Source organism: Pteropus medius, unplaced genomic scaffold (genome assembly GCF_902729225.1).
Source record: "Pteropus medius unplaced genomic scaffold, Ma_sr-lr_union100, whole genome shotgun sequence".
NCBI lineage: Eukaryota > Metazoa > Chordata > Mammalia > Chiroptera > Pteropodidae > Pteropus > Pteropus medius.
In genome coordinates this window covers 14,305,040-14,314,027 of record NW_024349801.1, presented here as the reverse complement: position 1 = coordinate 14,314,027, position 8,988 = coordinate 14,305,040, and the positions used below count along the sequence as shown (strand labels likewise).

The window sequence follows — 8,988 nt, the reverse complement described above, 5'->3', positions numbered from 1 at the left end:
CATCTGTAGGAAATTGGACCCCTGCAGATATCAAAATCCGTGGAGGTCCTCTATATAAATTGGTGTAGATCAGTGCATACAGTTGGTCCCCCACATCTGCAGACTCCCAACCATGGATGTAAAACAATATAGACATTTACTGAAAAAATAATCCACATTTAAGTGGACCTGCACAGTTCATACTCATGTTGTTCAAAGGTCAACTGTATTGTAATCTTCCTATCTCCAAGTGATTTTGACTTAATTAACCTGCTTATTTAATTTTAGAAAATGCTGTTCTAACAGACACAGATAGCTCAGGTAATGCACTTGATTTTCTCTGAAAGGGTGCATAGAGGGGATTAAGGTAAAGGGAGAGTTTTTTCAGGACGAATTACAGATATCACTGTTTTTAAAGAGAGTCTTCCAAGAGAAGGGCAAACATCATTTTATTACTTTTACTTTGAGATCAATTATGAAATTGCCTCAGATAAAAGTTAATAAGAATGATTATTTCTTACATAAACATTTGCAGGCATCCCACTCAATGGTAATTTTTTGACTCATGCAGAACCACTCCATTCTCTTTACCTTTGTAACCTCCAGTAGGTAGTTAAAACCTGTAATTACAGCTCTAGGAGTACAGAACATTCAAATCCATTCAACTTCTTACCAAATTATAAATGTGATCTTTGGTTTCCCACCGTTGCTTAGTTACATTTCCTGTTCGTCCAAATGAATTCTGATTAAAGGCATGCAATGTGAGCATGCTCAATACCTGAAAGGCACGACCTCTCACAGTACGGATGTATGTGCTACACCTCATTTTGTTTTCCAAGCCAGAAGTTGAAATGAACTTCAGTGTCTCTTTCGGTCTCACTGCACATCAAAAGCAGATACTCCTACCCTGAGTCTAGAAATACAGTCGATAATGGACACATTGTACTCCTCCCTCTCTCCCATTTTTCATCTCTCCTTTATCTTCATCTTTCTTTCCCTTTTCTCTCCTTCCTAGTCCCTTAACCTCTATTATAATTAGCAGCAGCAGCAGCAGCAGTGGCTGTGTGAATTTAGACGTTACTTAATTCACATATGTAACAGGCTTCTTACCTTAAACTGAAGATAATAATAAGACCAACACTAGCATAACTGTGAGGTCTAGCTGAGTCAATATATACTCGGTGCTTAGAATGGTGCCTGGTCCGTAGCAAGGATGCTGTCAGTTTGCCATTATGATTACTTTCATTATCACACCAACAATTTCTACTATTCCCATCCCACACTTCCCCATCTACTGAGAATATATGACATATGCCCCAGACACTGCAGTAACTGCTTCTACATTACTTTTTTAATCCTTATAAGAATTCTGTGAGTAAGATTATATCTATCTACTTTAGCAAGAAAATGGAAAAGGGAAACCCAGGAAGTTCTGTAGTTTTGTGTTCCCATACAGTGACCCAACTAGGCTGATGCAGCCCACGTGTCTCTCAGGACCAGTGGAAAATAAGGGCATCACCTGGACTAGTAGAGTCAGATAAGACGCTTGACATCAGAGGTGGATCCTTCTCTAACTCATGGAAAGAGTTCCACAGTGAGCCCACCCCACTGCCATGTTTGCAGGGACTGAGAAGTTACTTGGAAAGAGAGGTAGGGAAAAGGGAGTCTTGGGATGAGAATTCATGGAGAAGAGAGGATCTTAGAGACCTCTATCTCTGCTCAGACAATAGACAACCAGCTTGTTAACAAAATGAGGGTGGTGACCATCGTGAGGCTTGTGATCGCAACAGGCTTGTGAAATGGGGGACTGTGTAAACCCCTGGGGCTAAGGCCTCCCGCCACCTTTAGCTTCAAGGCATCCACCTGCTAATATATGACAAAGAGGTTCCAAACATAAATGAGGGGAAAGAACCAGACTGCAACAAACAAATAATAAATAAACACATGCCTTCATTTTCCTCTCCTCCTGCTGCCAAACCAAAATATTGATCTTTGCTTAACTAAACCCAAGTTCTCTGTTCACAGAGCAATGGAGGCTTGTTGATGTGAGGAGGATGCACAGAGGGTCATGTTAAACCTACGAGGTCCAGTTTTACTAGTTCAGCCCATGGTCACAACTAGTTAGTGTTAGAATTGAGATCTGACTCCAGGTCAATCTGATGTTTAATTCTATCACTTAATTTCTTTTTATACTGACCGTGCCCCAAAACATGCTGTTTCGTCCCACACTCACACACATGGCACCTCTGCAGGGTCATGCTCCATCCATCATCAGAGATTTCAGGGAAGATCGGCTGTTTCCCACCCTCCTAAAGGAACTGGCGACGGAGAATGGAAAACTGATGATGATTCCCACTGCAGTGTAATAAACTACTCCAGAGTAATGGATTAAAACAGCAACCATTTTATTACAGCCAAAATTTTCAAAAATTCCTAGAGGACTATACAGTGATTCTTTTATTTCCCCATGGCATCAGCCACAGTCACTTAGGGCTGACAGATGAACGGCCAGGGGAGTCCAAGATTGCTTCACTCACATGCCCAGCACTTTGGCAGGATCTGCTGGAATCTCGACTCAGCTGGGTTCCTCTCTGCCTAAGCTCGGGGCTTCTGCACAAAGTCTCTTTTGCATAAGGTCTCAGTACTCTATAAACAATGTCTAAGAGATCCGGACAGAAGTCATAAGGCTTCTCATGACCTAGCCTTCGATGTCCCAGAGTGTCACTTCTGCAATGTTATGTTGGTAAAGCAATTACAAGGCCAGCTCAAATTTCAGGGTCGAAGTATGAGACATCACACATCAATGGAAGGATTAGTAAAATAATATATAAATAAAATAAATTGCATCCATCTTTAATCCACTACAGCCCTCCCTTTGATCACAAATTATTTACATTCTCACCACATGCAAAATATTCCTTGTAAACTCCCCCCCCTACACACCCATTCTCATCCCATTATAATACCAGCTCAGGCTCAAGGTACATGATATGATTACCTGAATAAGGTCCAGGTGTGGATAAAGGTACCAAGTGCAACTCCTTGGTGATGGCCTCAGTTGACCTAAAGACCTGTGAAATAAAAGAACACGTTTGTCTTCTACAGACTCAACGTGAGCAGGCGTAGGGATTATTGCAAGATTGGAACAGATATTCCTGTTCTTAAGAGGTAAAGTAGAAGGAACACAGAAGTCCAAGGGTAACGACTTTCTCACTCTCCTTCCGGCCCTCACCAAGAGTCTCTTCCCAGGCCTTCAGCTTCTACCTGCTGCCACATGGTCTCAAAGCCATTGTCACATCTCTCAGGTGTGCATCTAATCTCCTCTAGCCCAGATTCAAGGGGAGAAGAATGAGGCTGTGACTCTGAAATGGTCAGAGTACCAAAGAATTCGCAGCCTCCATTAATCCACTACAATATGACACTGAGTCTACGTAAAAATAAACGAAGTATATTTTTGTAGTTTGTTTATTTGAAATATCCATTAGACTTTGGTTATCTGACAGCTCTCTCTTTCTTTTGGGTGACTGTCTTTTAAATTCTCTATAATTATGATTGTTATTCTTATTTTTTTATTTACATTAAATGCTCCCAGAAAAAGGTTCTTTGGGCCACAGTTTCAGAACCTTTATTTAACTTTTTTCCCAAAAAAGTTATATATGAGAGGCTCATTCCTATTTTGGTTTTAGTATCTTGCTTCCAGGTCAAATTTTATTAGTTTTTTAAAGATATACTCAGTTTGATCCAACAACTATGTGTATGTGGATATGTGGAGTGATTTTTAGATATGATGTGTGTGTGTGTGTGTGTGTGTGTGTGTGTGTGTGTGTGTAATATGCCAAACTGCCTTGTAATGGGCTAGTTTCTGAGGTGGTAGACATGAAGAGGACCCAACCTAACTATTGAGGGGCATATACTTTCTTGAGGGTTACCCACAATTTCAACATAACATTTTAGAAGAATGCATTAGAGGTATAATGGAAGTATTCATAGAAATTGGATATCTTTATTTCTGTTTCAAATCTGATTCTGATATCACAATGCTATAAATAAATATCTTTTCAGTAGAGGGAGATTATATGTAGCCTACAAACCACAATATTAATAGAAAACCACAAAGGAGAAAAGCTGATGACAGAGACTTTAGTTGCAAATTTTACTGACTCCCCAGTCATGTCTGGACTGTATTCCAAATCACGAAGAATCAACTCTGAGCTGAACTCTGATGGTATAAATGCATAGCTCATCTATCAGTCACTGAAACACAAAGGTTCTATGTAGCACACTTTAATAGAAACATAGTTCATCCCTACTCTCAAGGCCTTGTAAATCATGAATTAAGAAAGATAAAAAAATTAGTTTTACTTAACTTCTATAATTTATGCTAAAAATATGTAATATAGAAATGTTGTATAAATAAAGCTTAATAGTAATTATAGCAATAACTTTAATAAAAATAAACTAACATTCATTGAACACTCACTTGCTCCAAGCAGTGTTCAGTGTTCTTCCTACATAAGGTAACCCTTTAATTATAATTCTAACTAGGACATTCTTAAAAGTGAAAAGGCAGACAATTTATAGTTATTCCAGGACTGTCTCATGCAAAGCGGGATATATGATTGCCTAGCTACATGCTTTGCCTGATAGAGGCCCCACACGACCCCGACAAAAGAACTATTCTCAGTCCTCTTTTACAGATATTTGGTAAGTTGCACAAGGTTCCACAGGGTCAGTGGTGCTGTCACCCTGGTCTGTCTGACCCTAGACCTGCAGCTTATGATTCTGGTACCTGACCACTAAATCAACAAGGTTCTGCAGGAGGAGGTCATCGTATGTTTCTCTTTCTCTCTCTCTCTCTCTCTCTCCCCCTCGCGCTTGCTCGCTCGCTCTCTCTCTCTCTCTCTCTCTTTCTCTCTCTGTCTCTCTCTCTCCCCATAAGTAACAGATTCTGTCTCATCCATAGATACTGTCCCTCTATTTATTTCCCAGACTGAATGAGCAGAGTGAAAAGCACACAGTAGCCACGCCTCACCTCTATCACTATATTTCCTAAAACATCTTGGGCTCTAACACTAAGCTGCTCTATGCTGTGAATCTAATTAGCTTTTCTTTTTTTTTTTTTTTTAAAAAAAAAAGCAAATAAAGCTGGTATTGAACCTTGATGTCTGCTGTATTGAAGTGGGACCAGACATTCAAGAATCATGGCACCATCTATTAATCACCATTGGCTCCCATTCTCCAACTGCACACAGATTCCCCTCCAGTCATATTAAAATGTGATTTGGCATTTAAATGCCATTCTGTTAGCCTCTTCTAATTGCTATAAGCACATAAAATTGTGTTCCTCTATTCTCAGGGCTTTTCGTTCATAGATTCCACGTTTTTTTTTATTCCTCCTTCAAAGACTTTTAAAAATTTGCTTTACAAACGAACAGAGACTCATGGACAGGAATAATAGACTAGTAATTACCAGAGGGTAAGGGGAAAGGGGAAGTGGGGAGGTAGATGGGGTAAAAAAAAAGCTTGCTTTAAAATTTTTATATTTTATTGTATTTTATATATTTTAAAAGTGCATCTCCATCAAGAGGCAGATTTTCCATATTGAAATGTATAAGTAAATATAATTTTAAAAAGCAATTATATTTAATTGTATTATGTAAGTTATTTTTAGAGAGATGTTAAAAATAGCTCTGTCACAGAAACCCATAAACTTAGGTTTTATTCCATTTTACGAACAGGATATAAACATGGGTTCATATCCCCTCTCTGCCATTTTTTAGTTGCAGAACCTTGGGAAAAGTAATTAAAAACTAATCTCCGAGCTGCTTTTCATCTGTATAAAGTGAATAATATTAAAAATCTACCTAATCAGATTGCTGTAAAAATTAAATGACTGGGGAAAATATTTGCAAAAGACATATCTGCTAAAGGATTGTTACTCAAAATACACGAACAACTCTTAAAAAGCAACAATATAAAAGGCAAACAACCCAATTTAAAAAAATGGGCAAAGACCATAATAGATACTTCACTGAAGAAGATATAAAGATGGAAAATATGCAGAGGAAAAGGTGTTTCACATCATATGTCATCAGGAAAATGCAAATTAAAAGAACAGTTCACTACACAGGTATTAGAATGACCGAAATCCAGACCACTGACATCACCAAATGCTGACAGGGATATGGAGCAGCAGGAGCTCTTATTCACTGCTAATGGTAATGCAAACAGTACAGCTACTTTGGAAGAAAGTTTGGTGATTTCTTACAAAACTAAACATACTCTTACATGATTCAGCAATTGTGCTCCTTGATATTTACCCCAAAGAGTTCAAAATGTATGTCTAAACAAAAACCTACACAAATGTTTGCAGCAGCCTTTTTCATAATTGCCAAGACTTGGAAGCAACCAAGATGTCCTTCAGTAGGAATGGATAAATAAACGGTGGTACATCTAGACAATGGCATATTATGCAGCGCTAAAAAGAAAAGAGCTATCAAGCTATGGAAAAGACATGGCGAAACTTAAATGTGCATCACTAAGTGAAGAAAGCTAGTCTGAAAAGACCACATACTACATGATTCCAACTATATGACCTTCTGGAAAAGACAAAACAATGAAGACAGTAAAAAAATCAGTGGTTGTCAGGGGTTAGCGGGGAAGGAAGGATATAATGGCAGAGCACAGAGGATTCTTAAGCCGGTGAAACTATTCTGTATGATATCATCATGATGGATACATGTTATTACACATTTGTCAAAACCTACAAGCTACGAAACACCAAGAGTGAACTGTAATATAAACTATGGACTTTGGTTGATAATGACATGTCAATATAGGTTCATCAGTTGTAGCAAACGCACCACTCTGAGGGAATGTGGATAATGGGGGTGGGGGGCTAAGCATATGTAGGACAGAGGTCACAGGAGAAATCTCTGCACATTCCGCTTGATTTTGCTGTGAACCTAAAACTGCTCTAAAAAAAATCAAGTCTATTACAAACATTAAATGAGATTTTTAAAATGATTTTTCACTTTTATTGAGGCATGGTTGACATATAAAACGCTGTAAGGTGTTTAAAGTACACAAGGTGATGATTTGATATACATATCCATCATGAAAGGTGCCCCTCCCGTTGAGTTAATTAACACATCCGTCCCAGGAGCACATGCCAGCCCCGGGGGAGCACATGCCAGCCCCGGCAGAGCACTATGGTGCTCAGGCCCTATCTCCTGATCTTGCCAAGGGATCTTCTTGCAATTTCCTTCTGAGGAAACTGAGCAGGATGGAAGTACCCAGAAGTTACCATCCCCCAGGCATCAGTCTTCAGCCCTTAATATCCTCACTTCTTGGGAAGGATGCTTCTGAGGGGAATTCCATAAGAGGAAGTAGGGGTCAGCAATGGGAAGACCCCAGCTGCCCTTTGGGGTGACCTGTTCATCAACACACCACACACCGGCTTCCTTCTCTCCCTCAGTGCCCTCACTGTCCTTCTGGTGCTTTGGGGATCATTTACCAAATCAATGGCTTGCACTCAGTCTGTATCTCAGCATCTACTTCTGTGGGAACCTATCCCAAGACGATGTAATAAGAGCTTAATCAAGCAGTAAGTGAGTCACTCTTAGAAAATGCCTTATAGGGAGTCATTAAAGGAATCTTTTAGAAATTGCTGCGGGCGTAGACAAGAGATTCTCGCCGCGTTGGCGCCACGCGGCGAGAATCTCTTGTCTACGCCCGCAGCAATGCCATCCACCGGGCCTTTGCTGTCCGTGCAAGTCTTCGGACGCAAGAAGACTGTGGCGCACTGCAAACGGGGCGATGGCCTCGTCACGGTGAATGGGTGGCCTCTGGAGATGATCGAGCCGCGCACCCTGTAGTATAAGCTTCTGGAACCTGTTCTCCTGGGCAAGGAGCATTTGCCGGCGTGGACATCTGAGTCCGCGTCAAGGGCGGAGGTCACGTGGCCCAGATTTATGCAATCCGTTAGTCCAAAACCCTAGTGGCCTACTACCAGAAATATGTGGATGAGACTTCCAAGAAAAAGATCAAAGACATCCTCATCCAGTATGACCGGACCCTGCTGGTAGATGATCCCCATCACTGCGAATCCAAAAAGTTTAGAGGTCCTGGTGCCCATGCTTGCTATCAGAAATCCTACCAATAAGTCCATCAGGGTTCACCTTTATAATAAACGGTGGTCGTGAGGAAAAAAAAATCTAACCAACAACAAGCACCAGAAAGCTAATCTTTAGGTAGCACTATGCTAAGCACTTACATGCATTAGCTCATTCGATTACCACAAAAAGCCTTACGGGGATTGGTATACTATTTATTCCCATCCCCCCTCTCCATTTATTCCTAACAAGAAGGCAAAGCACAAGGAGATGTTAGTAAAATCGCCAATACTACACAGCTACTATATGACGGAGTCAGGATTTAAACTCAGTTTATTTCAAAATCCATGTTCTTACACTCATCCTACACTTTCTCCCATGACAGCTATCCTATAAAATTAGTTCTGTGCAGACTAGCCAACGTATCAGTCAGGTACCTGATCTTAGGAGAAGTCAGATTCGACGTTATCCTTGTGGGTATCACTTCTCCACTGGCAATGTTAATCCATCCCACATACGATTCGCCATGATGATACAGGAAATACAGTAAGGTCTTCTGACAGAAACCTTGTTTTCATTCCCCACAACTCTAGGTAATTCATGATCCTGTTTCACAGGCTTTGGCCTCCCTTCAAGTATTACAACATGGCTAAATCAATAAGTAGAGTGCTGACATGAACATACAAGAATATCTAAATTGAACAGCCAAGAATACTTGGGGAATTCTCTCACTCAGTACCTGTTTCGATACAGGACCCAAACGTAACCAGTTGAGGGAATGGGCTATATTGCTTGCTTTCTTTATATTTCATGCCATCGTTGTAAATAGTAAGAATTAAAAAATGATGAACAACTAGGAAAACTCATTTATTGATAATGAAAAAAATAAATAATG

The 8,988-nt window shown here is 40.1% G+C and overlaps 1 pseudogene; it reads left to right on the top strand.

Moving 5' to 3' along the window:
- The first annotated feature begins 7,721 nt into the window (after window positions 1-7,721).
- Window positions 7,722-8,143, top strand: LOC120622807 (40S ribosomal protein S16-like; annotated as a pseudogene).
- Window positions 8,144-8,988: the final 845 nt, after the last annotated feature.